Raw genomic sequence first — 27,248 nt, forward strand, 5'->3', positions numbered from 1 at the left:
GGGGCGGGGCCTATCTCCTCAGCACACGGCGCCATTTTCTGTCACAGCTCCGCTGGTCAGAACGGCTCCCAGGTCTCTCCCCTGCACTGCACTACAGAAACAGGGTAAAACAGAGAGGGGGGGCACATTAATGGCTATATATATATATATATTAAAGCAGCTATAAGGGAGCACTTAATATAAGGATATCCCTTGTATATATAGCGCTTTGTGGTGTGTGCTGGCAGACTCTCCCTCTGTCTCCCCAAAAGGGCTAGTGGGTCCTGTCTTCATTAGAGCATTCCCTGTGAGTTTGCGGTGTGTGTCGGTACGTGGTGTCGACATGTATGAGGACGATATTGGTGTGGAGGCGGAGCAATTGCCAAATATGCAGATGTCACCCCCCAGGGGGTCGACACCAGAATGGATGCCTTTATTTGTGGAATTACGTGATGGTTTATCTTCCCTTAAACAGTCAGTTGAGGACATGAGGCGGCCGGACAATCAATTAATGCCTGTCCAGGCGCCTCAAACACCGTCAGGGGCTGTAAAACGCCCTTTGCCTCAGTCGGTCGACACAGACCCAGACACGGGCACTGATTCCAGTGACGACGGTAGAAATTCAAACGTATTTTCCAGTAGGGCCACACGTTATATGATTTTGGCAATGAAGGAGACGTTACATTTAGCTGATACTACAGATACCGTAAAACAGGGTATTATGTATGGTGTGAAAAAACTACAAACAGTTTTTCCTGAATCAGAAGAATTAAATGACGTGTGTGATGAAGCGTGGGTTGCTCCTGATAAAAAGTTGATAATTTCAAAAAAGTTATTGGCATTATACCCTTTCCCGCCAGAGGTTAGGGCGCGCTGGGAAACACCCCCTAAGGTGGACAAGGCGCTCACACGCTTATCCAAACAAGTGGCGTTACCCTCTCCTGAGACGGCCGCACTTAAGGATCCATCAGATAGAAAGATGGAAGTTATTCAAAAGAATATATACACACATGCAGGTGTTATACTACGACCAGCTATAGCAACTGCCTGGATGTGCAGTGCTGGAGTAGTTTGGTCAGAATCCCTGATTGAAAATATTGATACCCTAGATAGGGACAATGTTTTACTGTCGTTAGAACAAATAAAGGATGCATTTATCTATATGCGTGATGCACAGAGGGATATTTGCACACTGGCATCTCGGGTGAGTGCTATGTCCATTTCAGCCAGAAGAGCCTTATGGACACGACAGTGGACAGGCGATGCGGATTCAAAACGTCACATGGAGGTTTTGCCGTATAAAGGGGAGGAGTTATTTGGAGTTGGTCTATCAGACTTGGTGGCCACGGCTACTGCCGGGAAATCCACTTTTTTACCTCAAGTCACTCCCCAACAGAGAAAGGCACCGACCTTTCAACCGCAGCCTTTTCGCTCCTACAAAAATAAGAGAGCAAAGGGCTTGTCGTACCTGCCACGAGGCAGAGGAAGAGGGAAGAGACACCAACAGGCAGCTCCTTCCCAGGAACAGAAGCCCTCCCCGGCTCCTGCAAAAACCTCAGCATGACGCTGGGGCCTCTCAAGCGGACTCGGGGACAGTGGGGGGCCGTCTCAAAAATTACAGCGCGCAGTGGGCTCACTCGCAGGTAGACCCCTGGATCCTGCAGATAATATCTCAGGGGTACAGGTTGGAATTAGAGACGGATCCTCCTCATCGTTTCCTGAAGTCTGCCTTACCAACCGTCTCTTCCGAAAGGGAGAGGGTGTTGGAAGCCATTCACAAGCTGTACGCTCAGCAGGTGATAGTCAAAGTACCCCTATTACAACAAGGAAAGGGGTATTATTCCACTCTATTTGTGGTACCGAAGCCGGATGGCTCGGTAAGGCCTATTCTAAATCTGAAGTCCTTGAACCTCTACATAAAAAAGTTCAAGTTCAAGATGGAGTCACTCAGAGCAGTGATAGCGAACCTGGAAGAAGGGGACTTTATGGTATCCTTGGACATCAAGGATGCGTATCTACACGTTCCGATTTACCCCGCACACCAGGGGTACCTCAGGTTCATTGTTCAAAACTGTCACTATCAGTTTCAGACGCTGCCGTTCGGATTGTCCACGGCGCCTCGGGTCTTTACCAAGGTAATGGCCGAGATGATGATTCTTCTTCGAAGAAAAGGCGTATTAGTTATCCCATACTTGGACGATCTCCTAATAAGGGCAAGGTCCAGAGAACAGCTGGAGACAGCTTTAGCACTATCTCAAGAGGTGCTAAGACAACACGGGTGGATTCTGAATATTCCAAAATCCCATTTAATCCCGACAACTCGTCTGCTGTTCCTAGGAATGATTCTGGACACGGTTCAGAAAAAGGTTTTCCTTCCAGAGGAAAAAGCCAAGGAGTTATCCGATCTGGTCAGGAACCTCCTAAAACCAGGAAAAGTGTCAGTACATCAATGCACAAGAGTCCTGGGAAAAATGGTGGCTTCTTACGAAGCAATTCCATTCGGCAGATTCCATGCAAGAATATTCCAAAGGGATCTGTTGGACAAATGGTCAGGGTCGCATCTGCAGATGCACCTGCGAATAACCCTGTCACCAAAGACAAGGGTGTCACTTCTGTGGTGGTTGCAGAAGGCTCACCTATTAGAAGGCCGCAGATTCGGCATTCAGGATTGGATCCTGGTGACCACGGACGCCAGCCTGAGAGGCTGGGGAGCAGTCACACAAGGAAGAAACTTCCAGGGAGTATGGACGAGTCTGGAAAAGTCTCTTCACATAAACATTCTGGAACTAAGAGCAATCTACAATGCTCTAAGCCAGGCGGAACTTCTCCTGCAAGGAAAGCCGGTGTTGATTCAGTCGGACAACATCACGGCGGTCGCCCATGTAAACAGGCAGGGCGGCACAAGAAGCAGGAGTGCAATGGCAGAAGCTGCCAAGATTCTTCGCTGGGCGGAGAATCACGTGATAGCACTGTCAGCAGTGTTCATCCCGGGCGTGGACAACTGGGAAGCAGACTTCCTCAGCAGACACGATCTTCATCCGGGAGAGTGGGGTCTACATCCAGAAGTCTTCAACATGTTAATAGACCGTTGGGAAAGACCAATTGTAGACATGATGGCGTCTCGCCTCAACAAGAAACTGGACAAATATTGCGCCAGGTCAAGAGATCCACAGGCAATAGCTGTGGACGCACTGGTAACTCCTTGGGTGTACCAGTCAGTGTATGTGTTTCCTCCTCTGCCGCTCATACCAAAGGTATTGAAGATCATACGGCAAAGAAGAGTAAGAACAATACTAGTGGTTCCGGATTGGCCGAGAAGGACTTGGTATCCGGAACTTCAAGAGATGCTCACGGACGAACCGTGGCCTCTACCTCTGAGAAGGGACCTGCTACAGCAGGGTCCCTGTCTTTTTCAAGACTTACCGCGGCTGCGTTTGACGGCATGGCGGTTGAACGCCAGATCCTAAAAGGGAAAGGCATTCCAGAAGAAGTCATTCCTACCTTGATTAAGGCACGGAAGGAAGTCACCGTGAAACATTATCACCGCATTTGGCGAAAATATGTAGCGTGGTGCGAGGATCGGAGGGTTCCGACGGAGGAATTCCAACTGGGTCGTTTCCTACATTTCCTGCAATCAGGATTATCTATGGGTCTCAAATTGGGATCCATTAAGGTTCAAATTTCGGCCCTGTCAATATTCTTCCAAAAAGAATTGGCCTCTGTCCCTGAGGTCCAGACTTTTGTCAAGGGAGTACTGCATATACAGCCTCCTGTGGTGCCTCCGGTGGCACCGTGGGATCTAAATGTAGTTTTAGATTTCCTCAAATCCCATTGGTTTGAACCATTGAAAAAGGTGGATTTGAAATATCTCACATTGAAAGTGACTATGTTACTAGCCCTGGCCTCTGCCAGGAGAGTATCTGAATTGGCGGCTTTATCTTATAAAAGTCCTTATCTAATCTTCCATTCGGATAGGGCAGAACTGCGGACTCGTCCGCATTTTCTCCCTAAAGTGGTATCAGCATTTCATCTGAACCAACCTATTGTGGTGCCTGCGGCCACTAGCGACTTGGAGGACTCCAAGTTGTTGGACGTTGTCAGAGCCTTAAAAATATACATTGCAAGGACGGCTGGAGTCAGAAAATCTGACTCGCTGTTTATATTGTATGCACCCAACAAGTTGGGCGCACCTGCTTCTAAGCAGTCGATTGCTCGTTGGATTTGTAACACAATTCAACTTGCACATTCTGTGGCAGGCCTGCCACAGCCTAAAACTGTAAAAGCCCACTCCACAAGGAAGGTGGGCTCATCTTGGGCGGCTGCCCGAGGGGTCTCGGCATTACAACTCTGCCGAGCAGCTACGTGGTCGGGGGAGAACATGTTTGTAAAATTTTACAAATTTGATACCCTGGCAAAGGAGGACCTGGAGTTCTCTCATTCGGTGCTGCAGAGTCATCCGCACTCTCCCGCCCGTTTGGGAGCTTTGGTATAATCCCCATGGTCCTTTCAGGAACCCCAGCATCCACTTAGGACGATAGAGAAAATAAGAATTTACTTACCGATAATTCTATTTCTCGGAGTCCGTAGTGGATGCTGGGCGCCCATCCCAAGTGCGGATTATCTGCAATACTTGTACATAGTTATTGTTAACTAATTCGGGTTATTGTTAAGGAGCCATCTTTAAGAGGCCCTTTCTGTTGTCATACTGTTAACTGGGTTTAGATCACAAGTTGTACGGTGTGATTGGTGTGGCTGGTATGAGTCTTACCCGGGATTCAAAATGCCTCCCTTATTGTGTATGCTCGTCCGGGCACAGTACCTAACTGGAGTCTGGAGGAGGGTCATAGGGGGAGGAGCCAGTGCACACCACCTGACCTAGTAAAGCTTTACTTTTTTGTGCCCTGTCTCCTGCGGAGCCGCTATTCCCCATGGTCCTTTCAGGAACCCCAGCATCCACTACGGACTCCGAGAAATAGAATTATCGGTAAGTAAATTCTTATTTTTGCTAATCCTAATTACATCTCTTCTGTGTTTCTCCCTTGTTAAAGCAAATTACTACCTTTTATCTTTACCAGCTACTATTAGTTCTTTCTACATTTCCTAAACTAGCTTTCAGTTGCTTTCCTTATAGATTGTGACCTTCTTATGCAGATAGTGTAGAATCTTTCCTGGTAGTGGGGGATGCGGTCAAGATGCCGCCGGCCGGAATCCCGGCGGTCGAAATACCGACGCCGGAATCCCGACCGCCACAATCCCAACATATTCTCCCTCCGTGGGTGTCCACGACACCCATAGAGGGAGAATATAATAGTGTGCCGAGCGTAGCGAGACACTATGCCCGCAATGGGCTGCGTTCCGCTCGCCACCCCTGTCGGGATTGTGTGGTCGGGATTCCGGCGTCGGTATTTCGACCCCCGGGATTCCAGCCAGCGGCATTTAGTACTGATCCCGGTAGTGGGGAGGTATTATTTCCTGTCCATGAGCTGAAAGTTTTTCTGTTCAAATGTCCAGGATGCCTTGCAGCCACTTGTGCTCAGTGACGTAGCACACATGTGGATGAACACAGTAAATAACCATGTGCTTGACAGTGTGATTACACATATATGGAAATTTGCATTTCAAATAAACATACAGTACGAGGGTCATTTGCTGTTTGTATACTGTGCACCAATGCCCACCCATGATGACATTATGGGCAAGAGGATATGAACACCGACAAATGGGTGTTTAGTGAAGGAAAGGGAAGAGTTGGAGTTGAATCCAAACACTGCTTGGTAGAGCTGAAAACAGTGGTCTATAGACCCAGGTTTAACATATAAACAGGTTCTACAAACTTCTAACTGAATAAGCACAAAATGACCTTTCATTAATCTCAGAATCTGAGGATGATATTTTACAAAATATTTTTACATTTTAAATACTAAAAAGCCAAAGTGTATTTTTCTTTATTTACAGCAGATATCCAAACAAATTGTTCTGTCTCTTCAACTTTGCAGACTGGACTCAAACCTTTTAGCTACAGATGTATGTACTTCAGGTATTTCTGTATTATGGGGAACTAAAATAACACTAGCAATGATACCCTGCACTGAATATGACATTTTAAGATACTGTAAAACTGAGTTATAACAAGATAGATCCATATGCAATTGTGGAAGTCAAGGTCAATGAATACACACTAAACACAAGACGTGAAAATGGTGGAATACATGTATTATATTGTCATTAGAAGTGTTATACCTTCACACTAGGGCAATACATCAAAGGAATGTATCTTGACAAAGCTGGAAATTAAGAACTGCAGCCTATTGTGGGTCACAGTTCAATAACATATCAACCTCCTTCCTGTCATTCTTTTTTTCTTAAAGCAATGGGTAGAATTAGATAGGTATTAACTCCTTAATAGCATAAAAGAAAACCAAAATGCATGGTGTGATAGCAATGCAATACTGTTTCACAAAATGCACCATTATAAATATTTAAGGAATAAATAGCATAAAAGGCCAATAAGGTAATGACATAAAGAGGTTCACCTATTTTTATATAGAATCTAGCTGAAAATGATGGTCCTAAAGCAGAGTTGAACACATTGCACGACTGGTAAAAAACAAATACAGTATTCACCAGTATGCATTGCTGTATAGATCATGTGGTGTATCCTCCCCCTATCAGCACTCTAGGTGTGCTATTTGTCAGCAACATCAGCGTTAACTTGCTCCAGCTTTATTCTAGGTGCAAAAGATACATCTGAACACAGGCCTATTTCCACTTCTGTCCAACTCTGCATAACTCACAGCTGTGTTGACACACTGTCAAGTCTGGGTGTGAACACCCTATTTCAGCCTGGTTATGACTTCTCAGTTGCAAGTGAAGATGGTAGTGAAACGCATATGACAAATGAGCATACATTCAATCTACATTGACTGCAGTATGTTTCTAACACTGGCTTTACTAGGTAAAACTGCCACTGCTTATACAGTATGTACTTTTCTGAAACGAACTTTACCCTTGTATGCAAATCTTTCCTAGATAACTTGGGTTAAATATGCTTGTTATATTCTTAGCACATTGCTCCTGAAAAAATAAATTATTCTTAATACCCAGTCGGTAGCATTTCATGAGTGCAGCGCAGAGTACTTTTTGCATCTGTCTGTTTGACATCTGTTTCATTTTGTGTGTGTATACCGTTATGCTCAAAGCACATGGTATTGACTTACGCAGATAAATGCCCATTATTACTACTTAAGTCTTCCATCAATAAACAGTTTGCTGGATGAATTAAGGGAGGCAGGCAACTCCTGCAGACTAATTGTGCCTCTGTCCGTGGTGCTGAACATTTCTGTACAGAACTGTCTACATAGACATTAAAGAGGATAATTGCAAATCTTATTAGAAATCTTGTTTGGTATTGCAGGGTGCTCATAGCTTTATTACCTTAGGTTACACTTCATTAAGATCCATTTTTCATGGCTCAGCTTTACCATTCATTAACTGCTTGACCTTGTAGAGCAGAACAGAGTGATAATTCAAATAACAATATCAGTATAACACTGATTGCATAAGATGGGAATGTTAGGTAATGCAGGTGGAACATTGGCAATTGAAACAAATATACAATCTGATTTCTGTTGTAAATGACAAAGATCTCTGTAAGCTCTCGGGTGTCCTCAAATGATGACAGGTCCTATAATCAATAGTTATAAATTAAAGTGCAATTACAATATTGACAACTAATGTAGCATAATTTACCTGTTTCCTTGTTTTCTATTTTGCACTCTATCCAATAGACTGTAAAGCAGACCATGAAAATGAAAAACTTCTTTATAGATACAGAATAATGTACCAGTATTCTATTTGTGCTGTTGGTAACTGGAGAAAAAAAATGCAAGATACAGTACAGTACTTAAGAAAAATCTGTTGAATGGAAACATTATCATGACAACCTTTTCAAAATGACAATGTATACTGTAAGTCCAAACGAAAAATGAAGGAAATGCATAATAACTCAATAATTTCATAATTCTAAAGATTAATGAAATGATGTAATTAGTTATTCAGTTATTTATAGATTAACATATTCTGCAGTGCTTTACAGAGTATATTTTGTCATTCACAGAGGTCCTTGACTCAGGGGGCTTATAGTCTATATTCCCTATTAAAATCACACACACACACACACACACACACACACACACACACACACACACACACACACACACACACACACACACACACACACACACTAAGGTTAATTTTTGTCAGAAGTCAATTAACTTCTAGTACCAGTACATTCTTGGATTGTGTGAGTACACTGTGTACTGAATGAAGCCCACACAAACATAGGAATAACATACAAACCCTACATAGATCATGTTTTGCAAGTGGGAATTGAACTCAAGACCTCAGTGCTGAGAGGCAGCAAGCTAACCATTGTGCCACTGTGCTGAATTTTATTTACATGTACAAATTTTCTTTACATCAACATTGCTGTTGCCCTTATTTGTCTTTAATAGCTAACAACTGCATATATTTAGTTCTCTCTGTGCATAACATCAATGTTTTGTGAATGGTAAATATGGATTCTTAGGCCCAGATTTATCAAGGCTTGGAGAGTGATAAATTGCACTGTTATAAATCACCAACCAACCAGCGCCTTACTGTCATGTTACAGGCTGAGTTTGAACAATGACAGTTAGGGGCTAGTTGGTTGGTGCTTTAGCACTGTGCAATTTATCACTCTCCAAGGCTTGATAAATCTGGGTATTAGTACTTCCATGTGAAACTGTACAGCTGTTTTACTATTTTTCATATAATGTCTATGCTAAGCAATTGCTAGTTGTAGATGTAAATGACAGGCAGCTAAACATACATAAAATAAAACAAAGATTTTTTTTAATGAAAAGTGTTATCTTCTAGCCTGATACATATTTTCAAATGCTCATCTAAGTAAAATAAAACAGATACAATTTTTACTTAGTGTACAAGCTTATTTTTAAGATTACTGTATCCCCACATGGTTGCCAGAACTAAAAGGGTTAACTTAGGTTAATAACTTGTTATATACAAACATACAAGCTTTGAAATTCATTACAGAAAGGTTATTCTAAAAGAAATGTCTAATAATTATTATAGTTAACTAGCGGGTAACAGGCTTTGTTCCACCTCCCTCCCCATCTGCCACACAACAATAGCACAGTTTACATCTTTTAATTTCTCTGATCATTAAATTCACGTCTATGAGGTGTGAACATGGCTTGGATTTCATAATAAACTGCCAGGGAACTCATTACTTTAGAAATAATCTCTTTTCCCTAAAGAAATGGTGTAGCTGGAAATACAATGGAACCAGAAAAATCCTTCACTCTAGGACAAACGAGAATTCAATTACAATGAAAAGCTGCTTTACCGGAGATGAGGGGGGTAGCCATACTGTAAAAGCACTGGCCTGTATAGTCATTAAAAATTCTCATATATTGCTCAAGCAAGAAATATGATGTAATTTCTGTTGTACTTGAAAGGATTAATTCATGTATTTCTATACATACGCACATATACAGTATGTAATATACTGTGCATGTGTGTATAATACATAGTGTGTGTATGTGTGTGTGCTTATTTACGAATGTGCTTAATTAATAATTATTTTTCTTACATCCTAGTGGATACTGGAGTTCTGTACTTTAGTACCATGGGGGTTATAGATCGGGTCCACTGGAGCCTGGCACTTTAAAACCTTTAGTGTGTGTATGTGTGTGCTGGCTCCTCCCCTCTATGACCCTCCTACCAGACTCAGTTTAGAAAAATGTGCCCAAGGAGTCGGGTGCATTTCTCTGGAGCTCCAGAGAATTTCCTTTATTTTTTATTTTAGTTAGTTATTTTCAGGTAGCCCTGGTTGGCAACCAGGCTACCTGCTTCGTGGTACTTAGAAGGGGGACCGAACCAACCTCCTGAGGGTTAATGGTTCGTAATCCCAGCTGACAGGACACTGAGCTCCAGAGGCGCTGATCACACATCGTTAGTATGTATGCACATGCTGGCAGCTTGCCGCCACCCTCTAACAGATGCCGCAGATCAAGGTGCGGTGAGTGTTACTCCAGGGTCCCAGTTAGCAGGTCTCCAGTGCAGTTTTGGTGGCATGTCGCGCGGCGGTCATGGGCCCGCTGCGGACATAATTGGCTCCCCCGCAGTGCTCACTGTCAGACAAGGCTTTGTGTGTACTGTTATGGTTTTTACTGTGTATAACAGGGCCAGTATAAAGAATACAAACCACAGGGACCACGCATCATTGCAAGGGGCGGGGCTTCCCGGAGCGGGACCAGAGGCAGGAAGGCGCCATTTCCTGCTGCTGTGGTTCACTCAGGCTGCATGTACGCTGCTCCTCCGGGGACCCACGCTGTTACAGACTTCTGTCCTGGTACCAGGGGGTCATAGCAGGGGGTGAGCTCTCCAGCGGCAGTGCCGCTGCACTTATATCAGGTTGTACACTTACATTCACACATTGGGCTGCTGTGTTTGTGTGTTGGTCTCTGTTTCCTCAGTGTCACTCCAGGGGCTCTCTAGGGTCTGTGTGGAGGTGTTTTCAGTGGGCTGCGCTGTATTTTCAGTTGTATTAATATGTCTGTGCACATGGGGGCCAATTCAGTAAGGTTAGCAAATTCTGCTAATCAGCAGTATTTGCTAACCATTAGTATGCATGCTGGGTGCCGCCCAGCGCTGGGCAAGGCTGCCCAGTATGCTGACCGGTGCCTCCCCCCTCTGCTTCAAGCAGAAATTGCGAACAGCATCCAATTTCTGCTTGTTAGCAGAAATTAAGGATGACTCCTGCCGGCACAGCTTAGCTGCGGCTGCAGGAGTCCCGGTGCCATTTTTGCTGTTGCAGCGGCTGCGTGTGATGTCACGCAGCCGCTGGGTCTGCACCCCTGACATGCCCCCGTTCGCGCGTACCAGCCCACCATTTGGGCTGGCACGCCCCTGCAACGCTCCGTTTCCACCCAGAGAACGGAGCGTTGCCGCTGCCATCACAGCAATGATATGCGAAGACCAGGACAGATATTCAGAGAAATTAATTCCTAGAAACTTTATTCCTGAAACCCTTTCCACTTCCTCACCATTGATGAAAAGCGGATGTACATGGGTTTTCCTAGACTTTCTAAAGTTGATCACAACTTCTTTTGTATTCTTATTGTTCAACAGCAGGTTATTATGCTCTCCCCACTCAACTAGTTGTTTTACTTCCTCACAGTAGCTATCCTCTTCTCCTTTAGTAATCAACCCCACAAGTGTAGTGTCATCTGCAAATTTTACCATAAAATTTAAGTCTGAATGAGACATACAATCAAAAGTATACATACTGTAGAATATAAAAAAGGACTTAAGACACAACCCTGGGTGACTCCTACATTTAATGTCAACTCTGATGACAAAACAGAGTCCATCCTAACTGACTGTGGATGATTTGTCAAGAAGTCCAATTTCCAATATGTGTGTCATAACCAATTTGTAAAAGCTTTCTAATCAACGTAGTTGGCACAACAGTATTAAAAGTGGAACTGAAGTCCACAAATAATAGTCTAACATAGGAGCCTCTGTTCTGACAGAGAACCCTATGAAGAACCATAAGGGCCGCATCTTCAATTGACCTGTTTTGCCTATAGGTATATTGTGTCGAAGTCAAAAATATTATACACACATACATCACGTGCAAACACCACACAGAGTGGCCTCCATGCGTGTGCTTGTTTTTCCGTGCGTGCGCATACCCGCACGTTGCGTATATTGGCTCACGAAGTCCTGCGTATTAACGCGTGGTATGAGTAAATATGGTAGCATATGCATTCGCATGGAAATGTCACAAAGACATATCTGAAATTTAATCCACATAGTGCATACTTTACACATAGCCTACACGCACCACACCAGCAAGTTAAATTTGCTTCAGAGGTATAACAGCAGAGGGAGTCAACTTTACAGGATATGAGGGGACAGAATTAGGTTAGGAGGTGGTGTTTGGTATCCAGTTGTACACTATTACAAGGGCAATATTCCGATGGCAGTTTGCAGAAAGTAGCACGCTTCTGCGCATAGATATGCGCAGGAATATATTAATATCACACTGTATTTACTGTACTCTTGATATTCGGCAGGAACCCAGTGGAGGACATCCGCAAGTGCACCTGGACCAGGCATCCCCCACCTATTCAAACCGACCTATGACCCCTCATGTACTGTAAATGACCAGCCCATTGACCTATGAAAGAAGAGATTACAATTTCCTTTGTTTCATGCTTTGGACTACTGTATAAAAGCCAAGCCTCCTGGCCGGTCTCAGTCTAACTCTCTGAAGGTCATCTTTCCAAATTGACTGAGGACCGGATCCGGGTCGTGCAGGCGAACAAACGTATGTATCATTGGTTGTAGCTTTTCTCTTGTATTGTTGTATTTCTGTTGAACCCCCTTTTAAGTAAATATTTGTTGCTGTGTTGGACCACAACATAACATATAACTACTGGTGTCACATTCCATTTCTGTTAAGGGTTTAAGGTGTATTCGGCCGCACGTGTAGCTACTTTGTGCTTACAGCGTGATGGCGTGCTTACGCAATGTGTACGCATTTCATAGAGGTTTCACACACACGCTTAGAGGGTTGCAGCAGCCTGAATATTTCTGTATTTAGGTATTGCTTTTACCTGTAAGTTAAACGAACTTAACAATTGATAGGGATTGAACCCCAATGAAATACTGCCCTTTAAATTATTAAAAATAACCCTTTCAAAACACTTCATAACCAATGAAGTGAGCGCAATCGGTCGAAAATAATTCAGACCAGTTACTACAGAAGACATAGGAATGGGAACAATAGTGCTTGTTTTGAAACAACATGGGACAATGCATTGTGCCAAAGATAAATTAATTTTTTTTGTTAAAATCCCAGCTAATTGATCGGCACATACACGTAGTATCTTTCCTGGAATGCAATCCGGGCTCAGGGCCTTCTTAGAATTGGTCTTCCTAAGCATAAGCCTAACCTTAGATTCCAACAAAATCAAAGGATCGTTTGATAAGGAATCACCAATTCCCATAGTACGGGACAAATTTCCATTCTCGAACCTAGCATAGAACTTATTAAACTCAACTGCAGAAGGAATATTCGACCTATTGGCAGGTGATCCCTTGTAGTCAGTTAGGCACTTAATACCTTTCCACATAGACCTTGCATCTCCTGATTCCTTAAACTGACTTTCAATTTTTTGTGAATATGCTACCTTTGCCAAATGGATCCCCTTTTTTAAATTTACACGGGCAATTCTATACTCTGCTTTATCCTTGGATTTAAATGCCCTATCCTTAATCCTCAACAGGGAACGGACCTCACTATTCATCCATGGCTTATCATTTGGAAATATACGAACTACAGATGTGTCCACATACATGTTTGCTATATCCCACCATGTATGGCATGGTTTTTAATGCCATAGACTCAGACATTTAGCCATGCCTTGTAATTTTTCTTAATTTGCTACTTTATACATATTCTAATATGGAAAACAAAAATGTTAAAATCCATGCACTCATGAAAAACAGCTTAGCCGTGTTTTGTATATTGAGCCAAATTGAGCAAAATAGCAAAAATGTAAGAGGACACATCTATACCTTCCTTCTGGTAACACTTTCTATACAGCATTTAAGATACAATAGAGCCGAAGAGGCAATAAGATGTACATTCAAATCCACTGTTGCCTCATCCAGAAACAAATCCCAGTTAGTACATTCAAAGTGACCCTGTAAACTCAATAAAGCCCCCTCAGGCCAAACCGTTACCTCCCTAGTAACAGGTTTCTTCCTCCTTACTACTGGAAGGTACTTAGGGACCATAAAGAGTGAACAATGGTCAGACTGTCCAAGGGCCCACATTCCGAGTTGATCGCAACCAAGCAACTTTTTGCTGCTGGTGCGTTAAACTAATCTCCAACTATGGGGGAGTGTATTTTAAAAAATTCACACAAAACATTATGGTGCGGGTCATTCATTTTTAACTTACATGTTAAAAATAATCAGTACTTCACTATATACACTTTCTCCTTTTTTTCTGGGAGTTCTTTACATTTTGTGGAAGATTCAGGTTCATCAAGCAGTGAATTAAGAGGGAAATCCATTGGTTAAGGATTGAAACACTGCGTGGGAACCACTTATCAGGATTATGAACACTATTGATATATATATACATGATCGGAACTGTCAAAATATTGCAGGGAGCGCAGCACAGCAAGTATTGGAACATTTTGAACTTTTTGAGGGTGTAGGTGACCACCCCAGCTGTTGGTTGCTGAACCATTGTTGTGAAGCGCTGTCTTCGAGCTTTTTATTAAGAAATAGTTACAGGCCAACGCTATTTCTAAAAACTCAATAAACCAATAAATGTCTGGTCCCGTGTAAAGTGGATTATCAGTAATGAGTCTGCATTCAGCTAATAAACCCATTGTGTTAGGAATTACTATATATAGACTATATATACCATTGGGCACTTCACCTAATTCATGTAATTTGTTTAAGAAAGCAGTAGTTTCTAACAAATATCTAGGATGATTCATAATACAGGGCAGTATTCATAATGCAGGGCTGTTGAATCGCATCTAGATATGTGGAAATCCACTGGAACAGACTGTGGCATGCATATGATAGGACGCCCTGAGGGGCATTCAAGGGACTTATGTATCTTGGGTAATGAATATAAAATAGGCACTATCGAGTGTTCATTCATCAAAGCAGTTTTCAACTCACTGCTAATAATACCTGCATCAATTGCTACCTGTAATTTATTGCATAACAGTTTGGAAAAGCTGACCATAGGAGCCCCTCCCAGCATCCTATTCACCAAACCATCTTCCAATTGATGCTCTAGTTCCAGCTTATACGCCTGCAGCTCCTGTATTACAATCGCCCCGCCTTTTTCTGCAGGGTATATTGTGAAATCAGTGTATTGGGACAGATCTTTCAATGCCTCAAACTCATCTCTACTCAAATTATTCATGCATTTATCATCAGTTAGATTAGGTATCTAGTCACATGTTACAGTGTTATCCAACATGCGATTATAGGGTATAATTTCAGCATTACTTGACACAGAGTCAAAACCAGACTTTCTCTGTGGCTTAGAAAGTTGTAAAGGAATGTCACTCGGCTTAGTGGCATTCAGTTGTGCCTTTGGTCCCCTAAAATGCTCATGCAGTTTCAACAGCCAATTTAATTTGTATTTTTCTATTTCCCACTGCATACTGTTGAACTGGACAGTAGGCACAAATGAAAGCCCCTTGCTTAGTACCCTTGTTTCAGTTGGTGTCAAGAGGTGTGATGACAAATTAAATATTATTTCCTTTGTGGAAGTGGTGGTCTGCCCACCTTCCCTCTACAGCGTTTGTTTGCCTCTGACCACCCCTTCTTGTCCATCTCTCGATCCGCCGCAACCCCTGTGGGTGCAAACTCCTAAAGGGGAATGAGAAGCAGGTGTGAGTCTATTTGTCTCATTAACCCCATCAGAGTCACTGTTGGTCACATTTTCCTGTGATGAATCAGAGTGCCACATCTGCCTATAATTGCTTTGTCGTTGAGTATAAATGCGGTCCCTATGGCTCCCGCTTGCCCACTGATAAACTCTGTTTATCTCATAATCTGCATTGACTTTGGACAATTTCTGACTTTTAATATGTATCAGATCGCGCTTGTATGATGCAATCTGTCCATTTAGTTTCTCGAGCCAATTAGTTATAGTATCATCTTCGAATGTCTTTTTGTGCAAGGTCTCAAATGTTTCAATTCTCTCCCTAGAGACAACAAGCTCTCTAGCTGATTCCTCTATGACCAGCTAAAGCAAATCAAAGTTGCATTTATTCAATACAGCTATCCATTTTTTTGCAGAAAGTAGTATTGTACTGTACCTACCAATCGTCGAAAAATTCTTCACACAAAATTCACGTGGGATAACGCTTGTCTTTATAGTAGTCACTAAGTATAATGCCATGGTATTAATAGTCAATCTCTTTTTGTTTCAACAGGAGACACTCCTTTTACAAGTATTCCACTGGCTGTGCATCTGCATCATCATTCAAATGCTGGTCAAATAAAATGGACTCAGAAAAAGTAAATGTAGTTCTCTGAGTTAATATGGCCAAATTAACAGTCTCTGCCATGTCTGTAATCTCCACCGTGTTCAAATCCACCATGTACTATGGCCTAAAGTGTATCAGACTTAGAAACGTTGAAATAAATCCTGCTTCTGCTGAGTGTTCTACCTGAGTGCCGCCTACACAGCATGTATATTGGACTTGGCTGAGGACCCTTAGGAAGGCATTGGTGGTAATTGGACCAGTAATGGGAGTGCTGCTCTACGCTGCTTATATATATGTACAGCGTGATGGCGGCACTCCGAGATGGTCACTCAATTGCAAAAATATGCTGTTTATTTTGAAATAAACAGCATATTTTTGCAATTGAGTGACCGTCTCGGAGTGCCGCCATCACGCTGAACATATTGGAGGTTAACCCCTCACGGAGGGCACCCGAGCAAGTATAGTAAAGGCTACCACACAGGAGTGCCAGGTGACTTGGATTATATATATATATATATATATATATATACACTGCTCAAAAAAATAAAGGGAACACTAAAATAACACATCCTAGAACTGAATGAATGAAATATTCTTATTAAATACTTTGTTCTTTACATAGTTGAATGTGCTGACAACAAAATCACACCAAAATTATCAATGAAAATCAAATTTATTAACCCATGGAGGTCTGGATTTGGAGTCACCCTCAAAATTAAAGTGGAAAAACACACTACAGGCTGATCCAACTTTGATGTAATGTCCTTAAAACAAGTCAAAATGAGGCTCAGTAGTGTCTGTGGCCTCCTCGTGCCTGTATGACCTCCCTACAACGCCTGGGCATGCTCCTGATGAGGTGGCGGATGGTCTCCTGAGGGATCTCCTCCCAGTCCTGGACTAAAGCGTCCGCCAACTCCTGGACAGTCTGTGGTGCAACGTGGCATTAGTGGATGGAGCGAGACATGATGTCCCAGATGTGCTCAATTGGATTCAGGTCTGGGGAACGGGCGGGCCAGTCCATAGCATCAATGCCTTCATCTTGCAGGAACTGCTGACACATTCCTTCCACATGAGGTCTAGCATTGTCATGCATTAGGAGGAACCCAGGTCCAACCGCACCAGCATATGGTCTCACAAGGGGTCTGAGGATCTCATCTCGGTACCTAATGGCAGTCAGGCTACCTCTGGCGAGCACATGGAGGGCTGTGCGGCCCCCCCAAATAAATGCCACCCCACACCATTACTGACCCACTGCCAAACCGGTCATGCTGGAGGATGTTGCAGCCAGCAGAACGTTCTCCTTGGCATCTCCAGACTCTGTCACGTCTGTCACATGTGCTCAGTGAGAACCTGCTTTCATCTGTGAAGAGCACAGGGCACCAGTGGCGAATTTGCCAATCTTGGTGTTCGCTGGCAAATGCCAAACGTGTTGGGCTGTAAGCACAACCCTCACCTGTGGGCGTCAGGCCCTCATACCACCCTCATGGAGTCTGTTTCTGATCGTTTGAGTAGACACATGCACATTTGTGGCTTGCTGGAGGTCATTTTGCAGGGCTCTGGCAGTGCTTCTCCTGTTCCTCCTTGCACAAAGGCGGAGGTAGCGGTCCTGCTGCTGGGTTGTTGCCCTCCTACGGCCTCCTCCACGTCTCCTGATGTACTGGCCTGTCTCCTGGTAGCACCTCCATGCTCTGGACACTACGCTGACAGACACAGCAAACCTTTTTGCCACAGCTCGCATTGATGTGCCATCCTGGATGAGCTGCACTACCTGAGCCACTTGTGTGGGTTGTAGGGAGGTCATACAGGCATGTGGAGGCCACACACACACTACTGAGCCTCATTTTGACTTGTTTTAAGGACATTACATCAAAGTTGGATCAGCCTGTAGTGTGTTTTTCCACTTTAATTTTGAGGGTGACTCCAAATCCAGACCTCCATGGGTTAATAAATTTGATTTCCATTGATAATTTTTGTGTTCATTCATTCAGATCTAGGATGTGTTATTTTAGTGTTCCCTTTATTTTTTTGAGCAGTGTATATACAGTATATGTATCACTCATCTGCAACCCCCCACATAAAAATCCTGCATTTGCCCCTGATCCAATTATAAAGAAATTACGTTTTTGTTTTCAGCAGAAAAATGTATACTGCATTGGTTCACTACACACTTTCCTTTCCAAACAGGAATGACAAAGACAGTTGTGTTTTAATCAAGTCCTTTACCTTTAATCACCATTACTAACGTACAAGTTCTCTGGCATGGGATGTGTGCACAAGATTACTTTGTTAGCATATACTGTATTATATATTTTTGTATAGTAAGGTACATGAGCCACATTGCGGAAACCTTGACACTGTCCATTTTAATGAGGCACTTAATGCATTTACACAAGAGATTATTCTCTACCTCTGCACACAGTATACTCATTAGCACACATACCTTTGTCTAATTGTTTCTGTATTGCTTTCCATCTGATTGCTAATAGTTATTCCTCCCACCCTAACATTAATATTACCTTGCAAATGAAAACCTGCAGTGTAATGGATTTTTGATAGTGAACATATTCTAGTAACTCATTAAACTGGTATCATTTCCTTTTGGCTTAGTTTACTTAATTAACTTGTGAACATTTTTGAGAAGACACAATAAAGTAAAGCCTAAACATTAGAACAATTCTGTCTCACATTTCTATGACACTATCTATCAATAGACAGTGTGTTTCTATTGTATATGTGTGCTGTTACCCTGATAACTATTCATTATCTGGCACAAATAGGATAGGTGTATGAGGACACATCTTTAAGATAAAATAAAAGCTAAACAGATAACACTATCAAGGCAATTATATATCAGGTCGCGCTATTCTGATTAATAAAAAAAAAATTGAGGTGAAGGCAGAAACCGACATGGTACTATGAAATTTATTGTTCTAATATACAAATAAAAGGAATATACTGTAAATTATGTAACGTATCTTTTAAAATATATTGTTGCAGTTGATACCAAAATAACTTAAAAGTACCTTTTGGCACTAAAAAACAAAACAATAATTATACAAATATCACAATGAAGCATACTGTACTGTACACACAGTAGTGGACTCTAGGTTACTTTTACATTTTCCACACTAATTATACAAAATATAGGGGGACATTTGTCATAGCGTGGGGAGAATTATAGAACCAAATAAATAGCTTCTAATGTGATTTTGCAAACTCAGCCTGTAGCACGGCAGTTAGGTGATGATTGGTTGGTACTTTGGGGGAATGTAATAGGGTGGGAGAATCAGAAAGTGAGAGATTTTGTGAGCGTTCTCCTATTGTTGTTTTTTTAAGTGGCAATTATTTAAATGGCAAAACCAGGTTGATTTTGACATGTATCTGATTGGCAGTTAAAAAAAAATAGGAGAACTCTCCCCAAATCTCTCACTTCCTAATTCTCACACCCTATTACATTCTCCCATTTATCTCACTCCACTTTATCTCTTGTCAAACTTTGATAATTCTCCCCCATAGATTTTATTTGGCATTCAGTACAAAATTAATCAAAATTAGTTTATTTTAAACTTCACATACCAATATAATTAGGAACTCAAAAGTCCCAATGAATTAAGTGAGATTTAGGCAGATAGCCTGTGTGCATTTTTAAGCCACATGAAGAGCTTATGAAATTGAACCATTAACACAATCACCTTATTTTTAATCCATTCCCTGCAATGGAATGTGTAATTGAGTCTCACTACTTCTGATAGTCGTTGCTGATAATTCCCAGGTAAAATCTTTGGTCATAAATGCTGGCTGTAATTCTACTAATCCATTAGGACAACAGTGCCACTGCTTGTATGACAGGCATGACATCAGGGCCGGTGCAAGGTTTCTTGGCACCCTAGGCAAAACTTCAGCCTACCCCCCCCCCCCCCCCATCCCCCTACACACACAGCAATACCCTCTTTTCAGCCCCTCGGGTGAATCGGTGGTTGAGGTGTCTTATAAGTTCCATAGCCACCATCTGCATTAACTGCAACAAGGGTACCTCTCAGAGACATCCTTCATTTTGTGACAGCCAGACTTAGGGGAACCCCCCAGGATCCCTGCACACTATGCAACTATGTAAAGCTGCCTAAAGGTGGGATCAGCCCTCGTCTCTATGGATACATCTCTATGACTATGGTGTCAGGAGTCAGTGCTATCCCTGTGCAAACATCTCTATGACTGTGGCGCAAGAATCAGTGCTGTCCCCGTACATACATCTCTATGACTATGTGGCAGAGACCACTGCTGTCACTGTGCATAACTCTTTATGACTATGATAGCAGGGATTATTGTGTCCCGTGCATTTTATAGCGTAGTCATGCTGCTGTTAGTGACTGGCACGCTACTACAGATCTCCTGAAGATAATGGACCACTATGAGCCACAGGTGAAACTAAAACTTTGTGGGCCCCATTGCAACATCTTGAAAGTCCCCCCCCCCCATTGTTGTCTTTACAATGCCCCTTAGGAGAGAGAGAGGGGGGAGTGAGAGACAAAGAGGGTGTCAGGGGGAGAGAAGGAGAGAGAGGAGCGAGAGAGAGGGTGTCAGGGAGAAGGGGTTGAGAGGGGATAGAGAGATGGCATCAGAGAGACAGAGAGAAAGGAGGGAGTGCGAGCGGGAGTGAGAGAGAAAGTGTCAGGGAGGAAGGGAGAGAGAAATAGGGAAGAGAGAGTGAGTTTCAGGGAGAGAAAGAGGTAGAGACAGGGAGTCAGTGAGAGGGACAGTGTCAGGGAGAGAGAGAGAGGAAAAGAGACAGTGTCAGGGAAAGAGAGAGACAGTGTCAAGGAAAGAGAGATAGTGTCAGGGAGAGAGAGACAGTGTCAGAGAGAGTCAGGAAGAAAGTGAGGGTGAGAGGGACAGTGTTAGAAAGAGAGAGAGGCACAAGAGAGGGTGCTAGGGAGGGAGGGAGAGAGAGAGAGAAAGAGGGGAGGAGGAGCGAGCAGGAGAAACACTACCTGACTACAGCACAGGACGGGGGGGGGGAGCATAGACGGACAGACAGGGGCATAGACGAACAGACAGAGCACCATATGGGGCATGGATGGGCAGACGGGGGCATAGACAGACGGACGGACAGGGAGAGGCATAGGTGGACAGACGAATGGATGGACAGAGCACCATATGGGGGCATAGATGGATGGGGTGCGTAGACGGACAAACAGAGCACCATATGGGTCATAGACGGACAGATGGACATGGGAGGCATAAACAGACGGACGGAGCACCATATAGGGGCATAGATGGAAAAATGGACAGGGTGGGCATAGACGGATAGAGTACCACATGGGAGCATGGATGGATAGATGAACAGACGGACGGGGGGCTGGCATAGATGGATGGTGGGGGGAGCATAGATGGACACAGTACTATATGGGGGCATAGATGGATAGATGGACGTGGGGGCATAGACAAAGAACCATATGGAGGCATAGATGGATGATAGGCCGGGCATAGACGAACGGTGGGGGGGCATAGATAGATGGACAGATGGAAGTGGGGTGGCATAGACAGAACACCAGCGCATAGACGGACAGACAGACGGGACGGATGGCAGGGGAGGGGGGCTCACCGTCAGTGATTCTGTGTGGCACTGTCCAAACACGATCTGTCAGCTATGCAGCGCTATTGCTACTGCAGATACTGTATGCTTCTGGGTTCCCTCAAGCGGCGCCAGTCACACATTGAGGTTAGCTCTGCACCCTGCCTCCCACCCTCCCTTCCAGGAAGTAAACTGCCGAGTCCCGAACCCGGTGCGTGGCAGTACTAATTAAAAAAAAAAAAAAATTCCCAAAAGGGTGCAGTGGGATCAGGGCCAGATTAAGTCTTTGGGGGGGGGCCTGGAGCACTTAAGATAGGGGGGCCTCTCCCTCACGTCACAACCGCACCCCTGACTGTGCCACCTCCCCATTTGCAGGAGATTTTATATATATATATATATATATATATATATATATGCAAACAAACGATGCGGCACTCACGAACACTTGATAAGAATCACAGACACCGGCAAAGGTAACTTCAACGTTTCAATCCTTTAAGGATTTTCGTCAGGAGCAAATACAATACAAAATAAGACCAATAAACTCACCTTATATCCCCACCAAACATAAGTGACCCACGTGTGGAAAGCTGCATGCTCCGGCGCGAAGGGCCGCCCGACGAGCACTGGCGCAGAGTGGTGACGTCATCGCGCATCAGCGCGATGCACGTCAGTGTTGTCATAGAAACCCGGTCACTGTAAACAAACAGAGCATAGTAGTCCCACAGCCGTGAAGATACATACACAATCCATAAATACAGAGTCAAAAAATAATACACAGGTTACAAAAGCAATATATATATATCGTCAACCAGGTATAGCAGTTCTAAACACAAATTGACAGAGTAAATTAATATCTTAGGCATTATAGCACGATCTAGCAGTGCCGCTCAATCGACACCATGTTAATCAGACCAGAGAGATGACAGTATACTAATCGAGTAGGAGTAATCTCAATGTTATGGCAAACAGTTATATATATATAAGTGCCACTGTCAAGAAAATAACACACAACAGAATTCCTCATGGTAATATAAAACAACCACCGTGTTTTAAGAAAACGTAGAGAAGGTAATAGCATCGTTCAAACCTTTAGGGCTAATCACATTTAAGCGAAAAATCCATTCGGCCTCTCTTTTTAGCAGCAGGGCATTGCGATCACCACCCCTACGTAGCGGGGGAATGTGGTCGATCATTCTATATCTCAAGCTATTTAGTGGGTGTTTAGCCAATAGAAAATGTCGCGCCACAGGTTGTTCACTAGAGCCGCTATTAATGGCAAGGCGTATGGCAGAGCGATGTGCCCCCATCCTTTCTTTAAATATCAAGTGTTCGTGAGTGCCGCATCGTTTGTTTGCCTATATCCCCTTTATGAGGGCACCAGAACCAGATTGTTTCAAGGTGGAGTGCCGGGTACATTGCTCAGTGTATATATATATATATATATATATATATATATATATACATATATAAATAAAACCTGTACCATGTGTCTGGCACTCGCAAATGGTGACAGGATTGGTAGACCCATTAGATGCAAAGAGATGACAGGTTGCACTCAGCAGACTTGTTAATAGTTTACAAAAACGATTTTGGGCTTGTGTCCAACATTGGGCACAATATAATCCCTGACAATGGGCGCTAACCCGAACCATAGGAATATAGGACGTTTTTTAAACTATTAACAAGTCAATAGACTGCAACCTGTCACCTCTCTGTATGTATGTATGTATATATGTGTGTGTGTGTGTGTGTGTGTGTGTGTGTGTGTGTGTGTGTGTGTGTGTGTGTGTGTGTCTCTTTCCCCCTCCCAGTAACTCATCACATCCACCCCTTATATATTTAATGACACCCCACATCCATTATATATAATCCCCACCTCTTCAATATTTAATGATCACACCTCATCCCCATCTTGTAAATATTAGTTAACTGTGCTCAATTCCACTTTAGAAAATATATTTAACGTCCCGCCCCCCCCAACCACCAAGCACACACACACATAACTTTAAACACTGATCTCTGCTCAGGCAGCGTCCAGCAAACCTCCTGCTCCCCCTGACAGATACACAGTGCCGGCGTCTTCTAGTAGTCACAGGCACCGCAGGAGAAGTAGGGAGCACGCAGGCCGCGTCCCGCTGCGGGTACAGATATACTGTAGATGCAGCAGGGTATCGAGGCGATCCAACTGTTCGCTAAGCTCCGCCGTCAGCAGCAGCTGTTGCTGGGAGGCTGCTGCTGATGTTGAAGCATGAAGAGAAGTTGAACCGTCACTGTACAGCAGCTCCGGCCAGGGAACCCCATTAGAGACTGGGGCCCGGGGTACTTACCACCCCACCCCCATCTTAATATGGCTCTGAGTGGGATTGCTTGCTGGCTGGGCACCATAGCAGTTGTATCCCCTGCACCCTCTGTAGTTTTGCAGCTGCATATCCATGCCGCACAGTGCTGCAGACTTTTATCACCTGGTTCTTCCTGATACTAGAGCCCTAAGTCAACTGTGATTACTCAGGTATTATACGCTGATGAGCCATACCTGAGTCTTCTCTGAAATCCATTCCCCTATGGAGGTGTTCACTGGATGGTGTTCTCCTCCTGGTCAGAGGCGTCACCTGGACCTGGTGACATCTGGAGCACACCCTATTATCCCCCTTGTGCCGTCAGCGGGTGGAAAAGGGGGCGTGGTCTAAGTTAAAGGGGCGTGGTCTCGTTTACACTATTGATTACATACCTTCAGCAGCCTGCAGCAGCCCAGCGTCCCCGGAGATTGGGCTTCTCCTGTCACCACTTCCCCTGCTCCTCTTCTTCTGCTGTTACTGGGTTGCACGCAGGGCTCTGCTATCAGACGCTCTCTGCTGCCACTGTGCTGCTGTACTGCTTCCGCAACCTCACACTGCCCCCTTGTGCCCAACACCCCATAGGACAGCCAGCAGCACAACTGATGGGTGTCAGCACTGCCGGTGGTGAGGGTGACAAACAGCGGCGGCTGCGGCTGGCTGGACCCGCGCCGCGGCCGCTGCAAGAGCAGCTTAGGAAAAAATAATAAAACAGATTAAGTGGGAGCGTGCCGCCCTCCAGTGGCCGGCGCCCATAGGCAGCTGCCTAAAGCTGCCTAATGGTGGTGCCGGCCCTGCATGACATGTTTTGTTGCTGTCATGCAGTTTCTGTAAAAATTATTTGTATTTCTCTGACGTCCTAGTGGATGCTGGGAACTCCGTAAGGACCATGGGAATAGACGGGCTCCGCGGGAGACTGGGCACTCTAAGAAAGAATTAGTACTACTGGTGTGCACTGGCTCCTCCCTCTATGCCCCTCCTCCAGACCTCAGTTAGAATCTGTGCCCGGCTCGAGCTGGTTGCACACTAGGGGCTCTCCTGAGCTCTTAGTAAAGAAAGTAGTTATTAGGTTTTTTATATTCAGTGAGATCTGCTGGCAACAGACTCACTGCTACGAGGGACTTAGGGGAGAGAAGCGAACCTACCTGCTTGCAGCTAGCTTGAGCTTCTAGGCTACTGGACACCATTAGCTCCAGAGGGATCGAACACAGGCCCAGCCTCGGTCGTCCGGTCCCGGAGCCGCGCCGCCGTCCCCCTTGCAGAGCCAGAAGACGGAAGATTCCGAGGAGAAAATCGGCGGCTGAAGACTCCGGTCTTCATTAAGGTAGCGCACAGCACTGCAGCTGTGCGCCATTGCTCCCCATGCACACCACATACTTCAGTCACTGATGGGTGCAGGGCGCTGGGGGGGGCGCCCTGGGCTGCAATTAGATTACCTTAAAAATGGCAAAAAAACACATTATATAGTCTAATAAACTATATATGTGTAAAATTCCCCTGCCATAGTATTAATAAAAAGAGCGGGAGAAGCCCGCCGAAAAAGGGGCGGGGCTATCTCTCTCAGCACACTGGCGCCATTTCCTCTTCACAGCTCCGCTGGAAGGACGCTCCCCAGGCTCTGCCCTGCAGTTTCCAGGCTCAATAGGGTAAAAAAGAGAGGGGAGGCACTAAATTTAGGCGCAATACTGTGTATTATAGCTGCTATAGGGAAAATCACTTTGTGTAGTGTAAATCCCTGTTTATATAGCGCTGTGGTGTGTGCTGGCATACTCTCTCTCTGTCTCCCCAAAGGACTTTGTGGGGTCCTGTCCTCAGTCAGAGCATTCCCTGTGTGTGTGCGGTGTGTCGGTACGGCTGTGTCGACATGTTTGATGAGGAGGCTTATGTGGAGGCGGAGCAGGTGCCGATAAATGTGATGTCACCCCCTGCGGGGTCGACACCAGAGTGGATGGATATGTGGAAGGTATTAACCGACAGTGTCAACTCCTTACATAAAAGGTTCGATGACATAACAGCTGTGGGACAGCCGGCTTCTCAGCCAGTGCCTGCCCAGGCGTCTCAAAGGCCATCAGGGGCTCAAAAACGCCCGCTACCTCAGATGGCAGACACAGATGTCGACACGGAGTCTGACTCCAGTGTCGACGACGACGAGACTAATGTACATTCCACTAGGGCTATCCGTTGCATGATTACGGCAATGAAAAATGTGTTGCACCTTTCTGACATTAACCCAGGTACCACTAAAAAGGGTATTATGTTTGGGGAGAAAAAGCAACCAGTGGTTTTTCCCCCTTCAGATGAGTTAAATGAAGTGTGTGAAGAAGCGTGGGCATCCCCTGATAAAAAACTAGTGATTTCTAAAAAGTTACTAATGGCGTACCCTTTCCCGCCAGAGGACAGGGTACGTTGGGAGACATCCCCGAGGGTGGATAAAGCGCTCACACGCTTGTCAAAAAAGGTGGTACTACCGTCTCAGGATACGGCCGCCTTAAAGGAGCCTGCGGATAGAAAGCAGGAGGCTATCCTGAAGTCTGTATATACACACTCAGGTACGATACTGAGACCTGCTATTGCTTCAGCATGGATGTGCAGTGCTGCAGCAGCGTGGTCTGATTCCCTGTCTGATAATATTGATTCCCTTGACAGGGACACTATATTGCTAACCATAGAGCATATTAAAGACGTAGTCTTATACATGAGAGATGCACAGAGGGATATTTGCCGGCTGGCATCTAGAATAAATGCAATGTCCATTTCTGCCAGGAGAGTATTATGGACTCGGCAGTGGACAGGTGATGCGGATTCTAAAAGGCACATGGAGGTTTTGCCTTACAAGGGTGAGGAATTGTTTGGGGATGGTCTCTCGGACCTCGTTTCCACAGCGACAGCTGGGAAGTCGACATTTTTACCCCAGGTTCCCTCACAGCCAAAGAAAGCACCGTATTATCAGGTACAGTCCTTTCGGCCCCAGAAAGACAAGCGGGTTAAAGGCGCGTCCTTTCTGCCCAGAGGCAGGGGTTGAGGGAAAAAGCTGCACCATACAGCCAGTTCCCAAGAACAGAAATCCTCCCCTGCTTCTACTAAATCCACCGCATGACGCTGGGGCTCCACTGGTGGAGCCAGGTGCGGTGGGGGCCCATCTCCGGAACTTCAGCGACCGGTGGGTTCGCTCACAAGTGGATCCCTGGGTTCTTCAAGTGGTATCTCAGGGATACAAGCTGGAATTCGAGACGTCTCCCCCTCGCCGTTACCTCAAAT

At 44.5% G+C, this 27,248-nt stretch overlaps 2 long non-coding RNA genes across 3 annotated transcripts in view; one reads left to right on the forward strand and one right to left on the reverse strand.

Annotated features, from left to right (window-relative positions):
• LOC135051124 (uncharacterized) overlaps nt 1-16,269 on the forward strand; it is a 72,836-nt gene extending 56,567 nt beyond the window's left edge. For both annotated transcript variants that reach the window (XR_010242052.1, XR_010242053.1), the window contains 3 exons: nt 7,767-7,946; nt 12,123-12,376; nt 16,029-16,269. This is a non-coding gene — a long non-coding RNA (uncharacterized LOC135051124). The remainder of the gene's footprint in view (nt 1-7,766; nt 7,947-12,122; nt 12,377-16,028) is intronic.
• On the reverse strand, nt 7,392-24,299 carry LOC135051125 (uncharacterized). The gene is made up of 4 exons (XR_010242054.1): nt 24,191-24,299; nt 22,204-22,350; nt 7,729-7,848; nt 7,392-7,479 (listed from the first exon to the last, which is right to left on the reverse strand). It is a non-coding gene; the product is annotated as an uncharacterized LOC135051125 (long non-coding RNA).
• Nucleotides 24,300-27,248: the final 2,949 nt, after the last annotated feature.

The sequence above is a fragment of the Pseudophryne corroboree genome, chromosome 2, assembly GCF_028390025.1.
Source record: "Pseudophryne corroboree isolate aPseCor3 chromosome 2, aPseCor3.hap2, whole genome shotgun sequence".
Taxonomy (NCBI): domain Eukaryota; kingdom Metazoa; phylum Chordata; class Amphibia; order Anura; family Myobatrachidae; genus Pseudophryne; species Pseudophryne corroboree.